General features: G+C 49.7%; 1 long non-coding RNA gene across 1 annotated transcript; it reads left to right on the forward strand.

The window, feature by feature from the left end:
* The first annotated feature begins 1893 nt into the window (after nt 1-1893).
* On the forward strand, nt 1894-16381 carry LOC136933664 (uncharacterized). The gene is made up of 4 exons (XR_010874820.1): nt 1894-1999; nt 5541-5637; nt 8419-8591; nt 16304-16381. It is a non-coding gene; the product is annotated as an uncharacterized lncRNA (long non-coding RNA).
* The last annotated feature ends 381 nt before the right edge of the window (nt 16382-16762 follow it).

A 16762-nucleotide genomic window follows, 5' to 3' on the forward strand; every position in this document is an offset into this window, starting at 1 on the left:
GGGGGGGGGGGGTTAGACACCTGAGTTAGCTCACTGCTGGGGGAGTGATGGGAGCTTCCATCTCATCTCCCAGCCTTTCAGCAGTCCTGAGAACACACATCCCTGCTGCTCTGTGTATGCTACCTCTCTCTCTCTGTCTTTCTCTCTCTCTCTCTGCTCTCTCTTTCTCTCTCTCTGTCTCTCTCTCTCTGCTCTCTCTTTCTCTCTGCTCTCTCTTTCTCTCTCTCTGTCTTTCTCTCTCTCTCTGCTCTCTCTTTCTCTCTGTCTGTCTTTCTCTCTCTCTCTGCTCTCTCTTTCTCTGTCTCTCTCTGTCTTTCGCTCTCTCTGCTCTCTCTTTCTCTCTCTGTCTCTCTCTCTGTCTCTCTCTTTCTCTGTCTCTTTCTCTGTCTCTCTTTCTCTCTCTCCCTCTCTCTCTCTCTGTCTCTCTTTCTCTGTCTCTCCCTCCCTCTCTCTGTCTCTTTCTCTGTCTCTCTCTCCCTCTCTCTGTCTCTCTTTCTCTGTCTCTCCCTCCCTCTCTCTGTCTCTCTCTCCCTCTCTCTGTCTCTCTTTCTCTGTCTCTCCCTCCCTCTCTCTGTCTCTTCCCTTCTTCTTTCCCTTTTTTTTCTCATCCCCCTCTCTCTCCGCCCACCTCACATCGATGGAGAAGCCTTCGTCTCCTTCCAGTTCTGTTCTATTTGCTTTTATTGACATGAAATGCCATGTTGCTAAAAGATTGTTATAAAATGGAACAATAAGGAGAGATGAAAAAAAATAAATCAATAACAACACCCTCTCCCTCCCTCCCCACAACAAATGTGCCTCGACCCCCTTAATTTCTGGAAGTGTGGTGAAGAATTGCCACGTTCATTGTACCAGACCCTGTTGTCTGTGTTGTGTTTTGGCATCGTAACTCATCAGTGGGGAAAGAGGTTGTTTGTGTTCCTCTCGCCTTGCCGGTACTAGGAGAGCCAGGGAACCCACAACCAAGGACGGGCGCCGTCCAGGAAGCGTAAACAAACCGCCCCCCTCGAGTCTCGGCCAATCAGTGAGTCACACGGAGCGAAGCCCACCGCGGCGGACGTCTATCGCCTTTTTAGCCTTTTTTTTACCTTCGATGACCGTTTCGTAGGGCGCCGCGTTTGAACTCCCTGCTCGGTCACCTCGGAGACGCACTCCCTTCAGAGAGACGCGGCTGTGTTCGAACGTGTTCGCTCTCTAATCTAACTCTAAGCAGTCAGGTGGCTGAGCGGTTAGGGAATCGGGCTAGTAATCAGAAGGTTGTCGGTTCGATTCCTGGCCGTGCGTAATGATGTTGTGTCCTTGGGCAAGGCACTTCACCCTACTTGCCTCGGGGGGAATGTACTTACTGTAAGTCGCTCTGGATAAGAGCGTCTGCTAAATGACTAAATGTAATCACGTCGCTGCTCCTCCGTCACAACGTTTCATTTACATTTAGTCATTTAGCAGACGCTCTTATCCAGAGCGACTTACAGTAAGTACAGGGACATTCCCCCGAGGCAAGTAGGGTGAAGTGCCTTGCCCAAGGACACAACGTCAGTTGGCATGACCGGGAATCGAACTGGCAACCTTCGGATTACTAGTCCGACTCCCTCACCGCTCAGCCACCTGACTCCACCTGACTTTCTGCGTGTTCCTTTCTTTGTCACTATTTAAACGGAGCGTTTTCCAACCTTGTGTACGTGGGCGCAAAATATTGAACCACGAAGAAAAGGCAATCTCTGACGGATGTTTGCTGAAGAACAGTTGATTGCTTCGAGTCCTTCAGAGAGGCGCGTCTCCTGTGTATGTGGAGGGCCTCTGGTCTGAAAAGCTGAATGTTTTGCAATTGTCTCTCCCACAGGCAAGTCCACAGTAGAGAACGCCTACTATAAGATGTTCACCGTGACGAGCAGACTGACCTTCGTCGTGTCCAGGGAGGACGATGGCGTTCCGGTGGTGTGTATCGTGGATCATCCGGCCGTGAAAGATTTCCAGGCCCAGAAGTACCTGGAGGTGCAGTGTAAGTACCGTCGTCTCAGGAAGAGAAAACACTTTCAAAAAGAATTCATTAGCTTGAAAAGAAAGCAATTTCTGTTCCTGGAGGGTATTTCCCCCTTCACCTTCACTAGAACCTGTACTGGTTTAGCTAAATTCGTAGAGATTCGAACATCTTAATACAGACATAACTTCTAGACATCTTAGTAGATCCAAGCTGACTCTTTCTAGACTTCTAGACCTTGTGTAAAACATCAGTGATACCGCTGTGGCTTGCTGCCCAGGTGAAGGATCAATGTTTGATAGCTGAGCGCATGGTCTAAGAGACCTCCCTGAGCAACAGAAAACATTGCGGGGATATTAAAGAAGCCAGTAATATTGATGGGGCAGGCAAGGCAAACAGTTCCACCTCAGCGCTCTGCTGGTTGTCCCTCAGGGTCACTAGTTCAGCTGCCCCGAGGCCTGATGAACAGTCCCTGGTCGGAAGGCTGGCGAGACTTGGCAAGATAATAAAGCTAATAATTTGGTTATCATAACGGTAATGGCTGTCTCTCGTAGCAGATGCCCTCCCTCCCTCCCTCCCGTATGAGGAGCTGAGTGGCTTTGAATCAACGGAAGCCGTTGCTATCAAAACACACACACACACACACACACACTCACGCACAACATTTACAAAACACAACATGCAACACACACACGCTAACCACCGTTGTCCTTGACACCGTGGATAAGAAGACCGGAGAAGAGAATGATGAGAACCACTGATGTTGTGTAGCTCTGCAGTTGAAGCCAAGCCAAACAGCCGGGCAAAACTGTTTGTGCCTGTCCAACTGCGACGAGGTTAAGCTGTAAGGTTGAAAAAGCTTTGATGAATCTTGTGTTTAGTATTGTTCCAGTTTTGTAGCTTAAGTATACCGTGTCCCATCGACGTTAGCTCTGTCGGGGCACAAAGCTACGTAACGTGGTCCTTTTGATGTGCTCGTTTTTGGAACAGTTCCCGTGTTTGCCTCATCATGCATCATCAGCTGTTCCGTAGTACCGAGGGGGAGAGATTAATATCTCTCAAAGGAACACTAAAGGACACTAAAGGACAAGTCTTTTAATCTGGCGCGCCAGTGAATTTAGCAAGGTCAGGCTAGTTAATCATGTTATTGAACACTGTGTTCCAGGACCAATACCAAGGCTATCTTGACTACCGTAGCCGGTGCTAGCTAAGCTCGATGGCGCGAACATTCTGTACAGGAGCCATGAAAGCAGTAGTGAGTATCATAATGTTGATAACTATCGAATTAGCATAACACCCGTTGCAACATAATGGGTGGTACTTTTCCCTTTGGTCCCTATCAACCCAACCTCTGTTGCCCAGGCCTTTACTGTTATTTTCTTTAATGAAAGGAAAATAACCTGGAGGTTACTCTTTACTCACCCTCTCTCTCTCTGTTCTCCTCCTTCTCCTACCTCGTTCTGTCCCTCCCTGTGCTCTCATTAGCAGGGTCTACAACACAAAGGTTCCTCTTTCTTGTGTGTGAGGCAGATCCTCCGTGTGTGAACCCAGCCAGACGAGGAGAGCACAGGGGGGGAGAGAGACAGAGAGAGAGAGGGGGGGGGGGGGGGGGAGAGAGAGAGAGAGAGAGAGAGAGAGAGAGAGAGAGAGAGAGAGAGGGAGAGGGAGAGGGAGAGGGAGGGAGAGAGTACAGGGAGGAGAGAGAGAGAGACAGAGAGAGAGAGTACAGGGGGGAGAGAGAGAGAGAGACAGAGAGAGAGAGCACAGAGGGGTCTTATTAGTGTTTACTTGCTAGACGGAACCGTCAAAGGCAAAGAGCCGAAAATGATTTACGGTCTTTTATACTTGGACGTTTCCCTAACCGACCTGAACGCCTTCATGGCTTCCTTACATGAAGCATCTTGCAGAAGTAACCACATCAAGACATGGCTTGTTAGCCAGCAAAGTTTTTTTTTTATACTTCCTTGTACTTATATGCATAAATGCAACAATGATTGGTGTTTATTTTATTTTTTTCGTTCTGGAAATGTGTTAATTTCGCTCATGTGACCTACGAAAGAATCCCTTTACAGCCTTTTGACAGTGCCATCTCAAAGCACTTCTCGAAAAGAATGTAAAATAAACATTTCTCTAGAGCCCCCTTTAACATTTCCACCGCCGGTCTGTCAAATCATCCTGAAGTTCTAAGAAAAGAAACCTGGCCACAAACCACACAGCAATCCCTCTGACAAAGACAAGATGTCACAAGCATGCTCATTTCACGCCGAATGTTGTAAACGTCTGTGAGAAATCCACTCCCCGGCTTGGCTGGGGTAGCGTTACGGGTAGCGTTACCTTCAGGGCCTGGCAGAGAACGTTCCTGTCACAGGCTGTCCATCACGCCAGGAGAGCGCCAGCGCGAAAGCCTGACGGCTACGTCCAGACTTCCTGTGGCGTCCGGTGCTTTTAATGGATGAGCCAAAGGTTGATGCTGACATACTGTAAAGGTCAGGGTGGGTGCTTGGGCAGAGCGATGGATTCTTGACAAACTCACTGATCCTGTTGGGAAAAGGTGGCTAACTGGATGAAGGTCTTGTAGCGTGATCCACTTCTAGCGAGCGCTAGATCGCTGTGGGTGAAGCAAACAGCTCTGGCTGCATTTTCTTTAGCATTTTTTGAAAGTTAACATTTTATTTGAACCTTTTTGTGTGCGTGTAAAGACTGCTGACTTGGTAACTTAACCCTAAGTTTTTTTACTATCAAACTACTGACTTTCAGTCAACTGTGCAAACGTTGTTAACCTGAAGTAGAGAGTAAAGTGGCTGAGCGGTTAGGGAATCGGGCTAGTAATCTGAAGGTTGCCAGTTCGATTCCCGGCCGTGCAAAATTACGTTGTGTCCTTGGGCAAGGCACTTCACCCTACTTGCCTCAGTGGGAATGTCCCTGTACTTACTGTAAGTCGCTCTGGATAAGAGCGTCGACAAAATGTAAATGTAAGTGTGTTTTCGGTTTTATGTGAAGTGTTTTTGAAGCTCACCCAAGCTGAAGGAAAGAAGAGGGAATGGCAGTTTACCCCTCACATGAATCTTCTACTCCGATTGACCTTCCGACTGTTCTAATATTTAATTAACCTACAACTTCAATCCTCCAAATGCTGCATTACTATGTAGCACCAAATACTCAGTGATTCTTGTAGTATCAGAAGATTTTGGACTAGTTCTGATGTTGTAGACAAGGTCCTCGATGAAATTTATGATATATTTCTTTTCATTCTTTACAGTCTTGTGGTATCAGTAAGTTCAACTTGATTTAAAAGTCTGTCAATACCACCCTGTGGAGCTGAATTCAAAACCATGTTGAGACTTTAATAACCAAATAGAAACACTTTATTTAACACATTATTTTTGTGTTCATTTAACTTAACTAAAGAATACAGGAATACTGCCTTGAGCCAAAACAGCAGTTTTGAATGTAGTTTGAGTTTGTATGTGTGGGCAAACATCAATTATTTGTTGTTGTTTTGTCGTAAACAACATTATATAAGAAGTTGGATTGATTCCTGGTCCTTCCGCTCTCTCCACAGACAAGCCGGAGGTGAAGATTGTGGTGGAGTTTCCAACAGGACTCACCAGGGAAGGAGAGAATCTGGAGTTGACATGCCAGGCCAAAGGAAAACCACAGTAAGACTCTCACACACACACTCTCTCTCTCTCTCTCTCTCTCTCTCTCTCTCTCTCTGTCTCTCTGTCTCTCTCTCTCTGTCTCTCTGTCTCTCTGTCTCTCTGTCTCTCACTCACTATCCCTCACGCGTGCACATGCACACGCTGTCACAGGTCCACTGATGTGTGTGTGAATATTATATAGTGTAGTATGTGACTACAGTTCCTTGGTACATTTATTTTTCATACTGCGACCGAAGGGGGAACTCGTCTTGGCATGTTTCATCAGTGTGTCATTAGCATGTTCAGAGTGCAGCTGTAGTGATGCTATGGCATGTTAATGGTATGTTAATTCTGTGGCGTGAGATCCGTCCTGGATCTTTAGAGAGTGACGGCCGTGATGGTGGTTAGGACTTTACCAGTGAAAAAATCCCTGTGATTTTACTTTCGAAACGTCTTCTCTTCTTAAGGCATGTTTCATTTGAACAAAAACTTAAAACCTTTCCCCACTGATAGACTGTAGCGCCTTGCAGAAGTATTCACACGCTTTTAAATAATTCACTTAGTAATTGTAGAGCGAAGACTGATTCAGATGAATTCTTGTTGAGACGCGTTGAAATACAAAGTAATGATAGACAGCAGAAGAGACAGACCTCTAAGAACGATCTGAGAGTTGGCTCACACTGAAGGGGCACATATTTATTTCATTGTAGATGTAGTTATGGATTTAAATACTTGAGAATGTGAATGGGTTATTTATGCACTACCCTTACCCCTTTTCTTGAAATTATTATAATAATATTATACTATTATTACAATTTCTAGTTAAAAAGAATCGTCCAAATGGAGCATTATGAGTAGACAGGTAGGAAAAATCTATTTAGCACATTTTGAAATGAGACCGTAAGGTTGAAAACGGTGAACTGTTTGAAAGAGAAGTACTTTTTGCAAAGCACTGTATTCACTTGCCATTCTCCAACAGCACCTTCAAACACCGCCCCCTCCGAACCCACACACTCGCACACACACACACACTCTTCCTCGCCACACACTCGCACACACACACACACTCCTCCTCGCCACACACTCGCACACACACACACACACACACACACACACTCCTCCTCGCCACACACTCGCACACACACACACACAATCCTCCTCGCCACACACTCGCACACACACACACACACTCCTCCTCGCCACACACACACACACACACACACTCCTCCTCGCCACACACTCGCACACACACACACACTCCTCCTCGCCACACACTCGCGCACACACACACACACACTCCTCCTCGCCACACACACACACTCCTCCTCGCCACACACTCGCACACACACACACACACTCCTCCTCGCCACACACTCGCACACACACACACACACTCCTCCTCGCCACACACTCGCACACACACACACTCCTCCTCGCCACACACTCGCGCACACACACACACACACTCCTCCTCGCCACACACTTCACACACACACACACACTCCTCCTCGCCACACACTCGCACACACACCAGCTCACCAAGCCCCGACACCTGTTCCCCTCTTCACATACACGCACATCAGCCCTTCACAGATCCCTCTGACACAAACTTCCATCCTCCCTTTCCTCCCGTTTCTACACTCAGCAGGGAGACAAGCTCTCACCCTTATTCATTTAATAAAGATGAAAATACAATCAATACAGTGAGCAGAGAATTGGAAGTCATTTTCATTAGAGCTTGGGTGAGTTCTGCAGTCATTACTGGCAGACAGTGAGGCACTGGTGCAGTCTGTGGACATTTGTATTCCATCCACTCCTCCCTCCTCTGCCCTTCTCCGCCTCGCTCCCCCCTCTCTCCCCCTTATCTCTCTCTCTCCATTTCTCTTCCTCCCCCCTCCCTCTCTCTCTCACTCACTCACTCACCTCCCCCTTATCTCTCTCTGTCTCTTTCGCTCTCTCTCTCTCTCTGTCTCTTTGTATCTCTCTCTCCTTCTCCCTCTCGTGTGCTTTCCCCTCATCTCATCTTCAAGGAACCATTTTTTTCTGGGTCATTTCTCTCCCTCCATCTTGGGAGTGTGTGTTTCATCTCAGATCTGACTCAGATGTTTGTCCCTGTGTGGGCCCCTCTCTCTCTCTCCAACCTCCCACCGCCCTCGTCAGTTGGTTTTGTTATTTTATTTGTCTTTTTTTCACCCCTCCACAAAGGCGGAAGATCAGCTCAAACTGCTCTTTTGTTTTTTGTTTTTGAGGCTTTGTCGCTTTCCCCCCCGACCCTCTGTTTCCCCCCCTTTCCTCCGCCTGGCCCCTCCTTCACCCAAATCTTTTCAAACGGAGGGGAAACGAGTTAAAGCACCAGCACACAAACCCAGCGAGGGAAACCCTGCCACTGGCCCAGGGGAAACAGCTTCGGCGCGGCCAAGCCAGGCGAGCAGAGCCCAGTTAAGAGGCGCTTTGTTTTGGTTTCTTTTCTTTTTTCCCTCCACTTCCTCTCAGCGGCAGCGCTCCTCTCAGAGCTCACGCTCGCAGACACAGGATCTGCCGTGTCGGCGTGTAAGGATGAGACAAAGGCTGTTAGAGACGGAAAGGTCAGGAGGCTAGCGGCGATGAAAAGAAGCAAACACACACACACATACACACACATACATACACACACACATACACACACAGACACACAGATATACACACAGATACACACCAAGGTTTCCATCCCTGAGCATCGTTTCAGAAGCACAAACAGACCCTGGCAGAGAGCGTTGGGCTCCACGTGTGACCCCTCTGTCTTCTCGTCCTCTCCCCCAGACCCCAGAAGGTGAACTGGGTCAAGGTGGAGGATGACGTGCCCACCCATGCCGTCATCACGGGAACAGACCTGTTCATCGAAAACCTCAACAAGTCCTACAACGGCACCTACCGCTGCGTTGCCTCCAACTCTGTGGGCGAGTCCTACGACGACTACATCCTCTATGTCTACGGTACGTACCTGCTGTACACATATCCCTCCCTCTCTCTCTCTCTCTCTCTCTCCCCCTGTGCTCTCTCTCTCTCCCCCTGTGCTCTCTCTCCCTCTCTCTCCCTCTCTCCCTCTCTCTCCCCCTGTGCTCTCTCTCTCTTTCCCTCCCTGTCTTCACTTATTTTTTTCTAGTCTCCCCCCCCCTTTCTCTCTCCCTTTCAATGGATTTGCCTTTTTGCTCCCAGTTCTCTCTCCCTCTCCCCCTCCCTCTCTCTCCCTCTCTCTCTCCCCCTCTCTCTCCCCCTCCCTCTCTTTCTCCCCCTCCCTCTCTCTCTCCCTCTCTCTCTCCCCCTCCCTCTCCCCCTCCCCCTCTCTCTCCCTCTCTCTCTCCCCCTCCCTCTCTCTCTCCCCCTCCCTCTCCCCCTCCCCCTCTCTCTCCCTCTCTCTCTCCCCCTCCCTCTCTTTCTCCCCCTCCCTCTCTCTCTCCCTCTCTTTCTCCCCCTCTCTCTCCCTCTCTCTCTCTCTCCCCCTCCCTCTCTTTCTCCCCCTCCCTCTCTCTCTCCCTCTCTCTCTCCCCCTCCCTCTCTCTCCCCCTCCCTCTCTCTCCCTCTCTCTCTCCCCCTCCCTCTCTTTCTCCCCCTCCCTCTCTCTCTCCCCCTCCCTCTCTCTCTCCCCCTCCCTCTCTCTCTCCCCCTCCCTCTCTTTCTCCCCCTCCCTCTCTCTCTCCCTCTCCCCCTCTCTCTCCCTCTCTCTCTCCCCCTCCCTCTCTCTCTCCCCCTCCCTCTCTCTCTCCCCCTCCCTCTCTTTCTCCCCCTCCCTCTCTCTCTCCCCCTCCCTCTCTCTCTCCCCCTCCCTCTCTTTCTCCCCCTCCCTCTCTCTCTCCCTCTCTTTCTCCCCCTCTCTCTCCCTCTCTCTCTCCCCCTCCCTCTCTCTCTCCCCCTCCCTCTCTCTCTCCCCCTCCCTCTCCCTCTCCCCCTCCCTCTCCCCCTCCCTCTCCCCCTCCCTCTCTCTCTCCCTCTCCCTCTCCCCCTCCCTCTCCCCCTCCCCCTCCCTCTCTCTCCCTCTCTCTCTCCCCACTAATCCCCTTCCCCCCCTGGGTTATCTGGACATGGTTCGATACCATTGATTTCAATGACATTTCCTCCCCTGCAGGACATTACTCTTTAATCTGGACATTTTCCTCTCCGGGATTATCCTTGCTCATATCGCTTACTGAGCCTAAGCCTGTAGGAGAATTATTTGTTGTTATTTTCAGAGGGCCTTAATGTACTGAGAGGGGCTCTTTCATATGAAAATAAGGACTGGGAGCCGTGTGGTTGCCGATGTTGCTTTGTAGATGTTATTTATCAGGGTAGGATGAAACACTGGTGCTAATGGCAGCCCATTAATCAGCAGGTCAGACAGGTTTGAATATAGAGTTTAGAGGAGTGAGACTGTTTTTGCGAGGGCGTAGATTTTTGTTTTTCTTCATACACTTTACAATGACATCAAAATAAAACAACCTGTAATTTCTTGGGATGATTTTAAGTTTGAACTAAGAGAGGGCAGGTGTTGAGGGCTTTGGTTACACAAAATTCAAATGAACAAATGGACAAAAGCCACAGTTTACTCTGTAGAGGCGTTCTATTGAATGCTTCAATATCAGCCTCTTCCTCTTCTCCCTCCTCCTTCTCCTCTTCTCCTCTTCTACCTCCTTCTCCTCCTCCTCTCCCCCCTCCTCTACCACCTCCTCTTCTCCCTCCTCCTCCTCTCCCCCCTCCTCTACCACCTCCTCTTCTCCCTCCTCCTCCTCTCCCCCCTCCTCTTCCTCCTCCTTCCTTTATTCTACACACAGCGTGACAGATGTGTTATATTCAGCACGTGAGCAGAGTGTTCCCTCCAGTCCTCCATGTCTGTGAAGGCTCATACGCTCTCTGTTGCTCTCATACGCTCTCTGTTGCTCAACTGTAATTCAGCAGCAAATCATGTCCCACATTAGACTTGCTAATGCTGCCGTTGAGTCTGGACACCAGGCCTGAGCGGCCCACGCCTAATCTAGTGTCTTTTACCTCTGGGACACACACACACACACAGAGGCACACACTGACAAAGCAACACACACTTTACCTAAGCATTAGCTTTTAGCAGACCCCCCCTCCTCTTCCCCACACACACACACACACACACACACACACATGCTTTCAGCTTCATAGACAAGCAGTGGTGACATCTGCGTGTTCTGCACTGTTATAATTATTCCCCTTCAAATTACCGTTCTGACATCTTCTTATTACAAACGCAGAAGCTTTGACATATCCGAGAACATCCGTCAGAGCTACACACCCACACACACACACACATTCATAAATAGTGCCTGTGTCATTATTAAAATGTGTGCCACCTTCTCGTACAAAGGTACTGCAGAAGAAATGACAAGAACTGTCAAGTGACAAAAGTTAAAGCTTCAAATGGAATTTTAGCTTTCCAACCCAACTCTTATATTTCGATGTACTACAGCATCTGCTAGTAATATTGCTCCTGTGTACTCAGAGATCATGTAATAAAAACAGACTCCCAGGTCGTCTTTGTAAACAGTGTAATCTTCGCTGATGGGGAACCTCACTGCTAAGGTACAGTGGTTAAACCAGGAGGAAATTACAATAGAAAATCCATTTAGGTTATTATCATTTCACCAAGCAGGCTAGCAGCTCGGATATTCTCCAGGCTGGAGGAGTCTTAAACAAAACAAAAAGAAAACACACACATACTCCAGATTTCATTCTCCTCTCCTCCTCCTCCTCCATCATTTATATTGAGCCCACCCACAATCTCCCATCTAAACCCATTACGGGCCCACATATAGTACCTCGGGGCTGTGCCTGAACAAAAGAGTCCCGAGGACCCCCCTCGGTGGACAGCAAAACAGATGTAGCAGGCAGACTCCATGCCTTTAATTCGTTTGTTTCCTGAGTTTTGTGAGGCTAAGTGATGGAGAGAGAAGCCTGGCCGGCTGTGACACTAACCTGGTTAAGCGAGGACGGATGGCGTTCCGCGCCCCCCGCTCCCCCAGCCGGGAAGAGGAAACGTCAGGGCCTTCCTACCCCGCAGTCGTGGGAGATTTACCACAGAGCGGTTTAACCTGTTTACAACCCGGCTGCTAACCTAATAATGGAGACCTCCCTCACTCCTTCACCGGTCTCTGCGCTTATTGCGGCGCGCTCGTTTGGCTGGCCTGTCGCCGCAGTTTCTCCCACCGCTCACTAACACACCTCCTCCACGCTCCTCGCCGTGTCTTCAAGGAGGCAGACTTGATATCCCGCCGTCTGTTCCCTCTGCATGCCTTGTTGATTCCACCAGAAGACGGGACACGGTCGGCGTGAAGACACGGTCGGCGTGACGACACAGCGGCGCAGGGGAAGTGGGGGGGGGTACCAGGTTCTCTTGCTTACCTTTGTGTGATGATTGGATGCCCGCGTAGCTTCGACGGCCCGGAGATGAAAACACAGCGTACACACACTGGGTGAATGAAGCGTTTAGCTCTGAGAAGTGAGGTGTGTGTTTGTGTGTGTGGGGGCTGTTTGTTCCTCAGACATATGGTTACTATCCGGGCGGTGTGATGTCCTGTTGCAGACTGAAGCGCCCTCCTCCCCTCCACCCATCACGGAGGGACGTGTAGCTCCAGGAAGCCTGTCCTAGATCTGCAGACACAGCGGGTTAGGAATCCCTGCACCGTACTGCTGAGAACACACACACAGGAACAGGGTTTGGGGTTCTGCTGAGAACTCACAGGAGCTCTCCGCGTGGCCGGTGTTCCCACAGTCCTCCTGCCCTGCCTGTCCCGTCTGCCCTGCCTGTCCCGTCTGCCTGCCACTCAAGCTGAACAGAGCTGGTGCAGTATCTGTCACCATGGCGACCCCCGGCCCGTGTTTCCGACGGCGTCCCCGTGTGCGTGCATGCGGGGACGTGTTGCGGCTGCAGGTGCGGCGTTGCCGTAGAGATCTCCGTTGCTTTATCCCCACCTTCCCTCCCCCCGCCCCTCTCCTCTGTCTAATTGGGAAACGAGAACACATCAGTCTGGCTTGTGGCTTCGTGCAGCTGGCAGATTTGAGGGAGGGGGGGTCGTGGTTTTGTGCCACAGCAAACGGCAGGCGTCATCCCTTCTCTGGGCAACAGGAGGGGGAGCTCAGCGATTCGCTCGCAGACTCGGATGCTATCTTCCAACGCAAAGATAGCTCCCCGCCCCCCCCCCCCCCCCCCGTGTTGTTCATTAGCTTTTAATTGGAGTCGCCCACCCCCACCCCTCTTTTTGACAGTGGGAGCTGTGTACTTTAGTTTTTGTTATCATGCGGAATCCCAGACCACCATTACGCCCTCTACTTCTCTCTCTTTAATTCTTCCTGCAACGAAAAAGGGGAGAAGGAGTGTTTGATAAACAGGCTTACCTTTGTTTCTGTCTCCGGGCTTGTATTGACGTTCCGCCTGTTGCTGTCGGCTGGCTGTTTGAACGATGTGTGTGTTTTCATTTACCAACCCCTCCAATTAGATCCAGCCCTGAGCCGTCGCTTAGGAAGCCTAGAGAGAGAAATATTACTGAGCATTCAGATCCACGCTGTTTAGATTCTACGTTGGGTACAAGAAGCCCAGACAAATCACACGTTATATTACGACAATTATAGGGATTCAATTTAACGGATCACATTTACATTACATTTACATTTAGTCATTTAGCAGACGCTCTTATCCAGAGCGACTTACAGTAAGTACAGGTACATTCCCCCCGAGGCAAGTAGGGTGAAGTGCCTTGCCCAAGGACACAACGTCATTTGACACAGCCGGGAATCGAACTGGCAACCTTCAGATAACTAGCCCGATTCCCTAACCGCTCAGCCATCTGACTCCCGTTTAACACCTCGTCCCTTCTGCTCGCACACACACACACACACACACACACACACACACAGGCGTGGAACACCTACGTGCAGACAGTGGTGTGTGTACTTCGTAAGACAGGGCTCGCCACACGCGAAGGCACAAGGAAATGAGAAGAGAGATGCACGGAAGGGAGACAAACTCTCACTTTTGAAAGTCAATAACCTCCAGCGAGCTGAGACGCACCGAGGAAGCGCCCTGCTCAGACGCACCGAGGAAGCGCCCTGCTCAGACGCACCGAGGAAGCGCCCTGCCCAGACGCACCGAGGAAGCGCCCTGCTCAGACGCAGCGAGGAAGCGCCCGGCCCAGGTTGCATTTTCAGACGAATGTCTGTAAACTCCCGGCTCGTTGGGTGGTAGATTGAGGAACCAAAACCAAGGATGGATGTTTCTATCACTGCCAAGTTTTTAATGAGCTATTGACACCGGTGATCCCAAACATCTGCTGAGTCCTCACAGTTCATTACGGGATAAAACCAATTAAGTAGCGAAGGGTTCGTCTGCTCTCCAACACGTGTGAAACTCATCACAGCTAGCCGGCCTACTCCCTCCCAGCCTCTCACACTAGCTTTACTCCCCAACATCTGAGTTTACAACACTAGATTATGTTCTCGGTCGAGAGAAAAACATTTATATCTTCCATCCGAGAGCGTTTGAATACAGATTTGAAGCACCTAAAGGTGTTTGAACGCTGCGGCAGACAAGGTTGTCCTCTGAGTGCGTCTGTCTGTCTCTCAGCTCTGTGGTTTCTGAGATACATAGCACGCTTTCTATTCAACGAGGTGTTCAAATGTGAAAATGAGAAGAGGGAAAAAACATCCTCAATCAAGAGCGTGTTTTCGTGTTTGGAATATAGAGTGGCCCCTTAACATCGAAACTTCCGATTACAGCCACAACGAAACATTTTGAAAGGACATCTTGCAAGACTTGGCTAGACCAGTGGCAGGCTTTCAAATGTTCTCAAACTAAACGGACTGACCCGTGGATTGGAACCAGTGTTCCTCCCCTGAGTACCCTTCACCCCTGGCGAAGGTAATCAACCTTCGCGAAAAACCCAGCGGTGAGAGCTTCTACCCTGTCGAAACACTGTGTGTAAATCACCCGGACTTTAGGACAGGTAACAACTTAGCTGTGACAACCCACCATCCATAAAGCTTCTTTATGGACACGCCAAACATACAAATCCTCTCCCATCGCCCACCGTCCTCCAGCACCACCCTCGAGGAGAGAGACAGGGCTGAACACCCCCACTCCTCTGCAGGGGGGCCTTGACCAGCGGAGAGGGAGGAAACACCTGAAAACATCACAACATTTACATTTATTCATTTAGCAGACGCTCTTATCCAGAGCGACTTACAGTAAGTACAGGGACATTCCCCAGAGACAAGTAGGGTGAAGTGACTTGCCCAAGGACACAACGTCATTTGGCACGGCCGGGAATCGAACTGGCAACCTTCAGCTTCCTATCCCGACTCCCTCACCGCTCAGCCACCTGACTCCAACTCACGACACAGCCTGGGGCTTTTAGGTTTAGAAACTAGGGGGTCCGCCCTTGAATATGTGATTCATATGCCAAGATAACTTTAGTTGGATCTTTCCTCTTCTCAGGACCGACGTTCACCCAGGATTCGGGCTCTGCTACACACTAGTCACACGTCATACTTGGAAAAAACTGTTGATTTTTATCGCTGCCAGTGGCAACCCTCCTACCCATCAAGCCACACAATATGTCATCACCAGTCTGTAAAGAAATATCTCTGGCTTCCCAGTACTGATGTACTGTGATATAAAAACACTGGTAGACATTGTTTTCTCTGACCACAGGTACAGCATACTAGTGTGGTTTTGACAGGAATACGCCAACAGCTCTGGTTACTATCTACGAGCTACTGCACTGTCCTCTCTCTTTGTCTCTCCCTCGTCTATCTCTCTCTTTTTCTCTTTCTCTCCCTCTCCTCTCTCTCCCTTTCACTCCTCTCTCCTTATCTCCCTCACAAGCTCTCTTTTACACACACACACACACATCATTCTCTCCCTGCTCTCAGTTCTCCCTCCACTGTTTGGTGACATCTCCTGGGCAACAGGAACAGCAGGGCCAGTGCTTTCCTCCAGGTTGTTATCAATGAGGCCCACAGCGCTGAAGGAGGAAATGTCACTTTTGATGCCCCCCCACGGTGATGGGGGGGGGGGGGGGGGGGGGGGGTAAAAACACACTAATGAAGTGAAAAGGAAAATGCAGTGGAGGGTGAAAAATTGCCTCTAGCTTAACAACACACACGACCCCCCCCCTTCAACACCTTCCATTGTGAAGTGTGTTTGTTTATGTTTGGGCCCCTCAGACAGCAAAGGGACAACACATTTTTCCATCACCTGTCATGGCATTGTTTTGTTGATCAATTTTTGTTTTTGTTTTGATTTGTGATGGGCCGTTAATGATATCCTGGTTACGTTGCGTTAGTAAGGGAGATCACATTCCACACACACACACACACGCATAAACAGCCAGCCTTCTAGTAATCAGCCTGACACAGACGTTAAACATGACACTGGACAAACACGTATGTATATGTGCTGAGGCTTCGTAATAATGCAGAATACATGACACTTGTGCCTTGCCCAAGGACACAACGTTGTTGGCCTGGTGGGGAATCGAACCGGCAACCTTCCGATTACTAGCCCGATTCCCTAACCGCTCAGCCACCTGATCCCAGCAATATGACGGCTCATCACAGTCTCAAACGTTGTTGTGTTGTTCTTTATGATTTCTGTGCTGTGTACTCATCGGCATGCCTGTCTGCCATGTCACTTGTTTTTCCCTCGATCCAGACGCCCTCACCACCACCCCTTTACCCACCACCACCACCACCCCCTCCACCACCACCTACCTCCCCGAAGCCACTGAAGGTATGCCCTGGCCACACCCACATCCGTGTGTGGGTCTCTACATCCATCAATGCCTACACCCACCTTGTGCCAACATCTTCAGAGACCACTGTGTGTGTGTGTGTCTGTGTGTGTGTGTGTCTCTCTGTGTGTGTGTCTAGACTGTGGGGAGGTTATGTCGGACTACTTACATTTACACACGTTGGTTCATTCCTAAAACTGCTACGAAGCAAAACATCCCACGCAGACCCAACACTTCTGGTGTGGATGAACAACGGTGCGATCAGGGAAGAACGATGAGAGAATGCAGACAGACAGCCCTGATAAGAGAAGGAGAGAATACAGACAGACAGCCCTGATAAGATTGCAGGCCTCGATAATAACAGTTTCTCACTAGACCCC

The sequence above is a fragment of the Osmerus mordax genome, chromosome 25 (assembly GCF_038355195.1).
Source record: "Osmerus mordax isolate fOsmMor3 chromosome 25, fOsmMor3.pri, whole genome shotgun sequence".
In the NCBI taxonomy this organism is placed as follows: Eukaryota; Metazoa; Chordata; class Actinopteri; order Osmeriformes; family Osmeridae; genus Osmerus; species Osmerus mordax.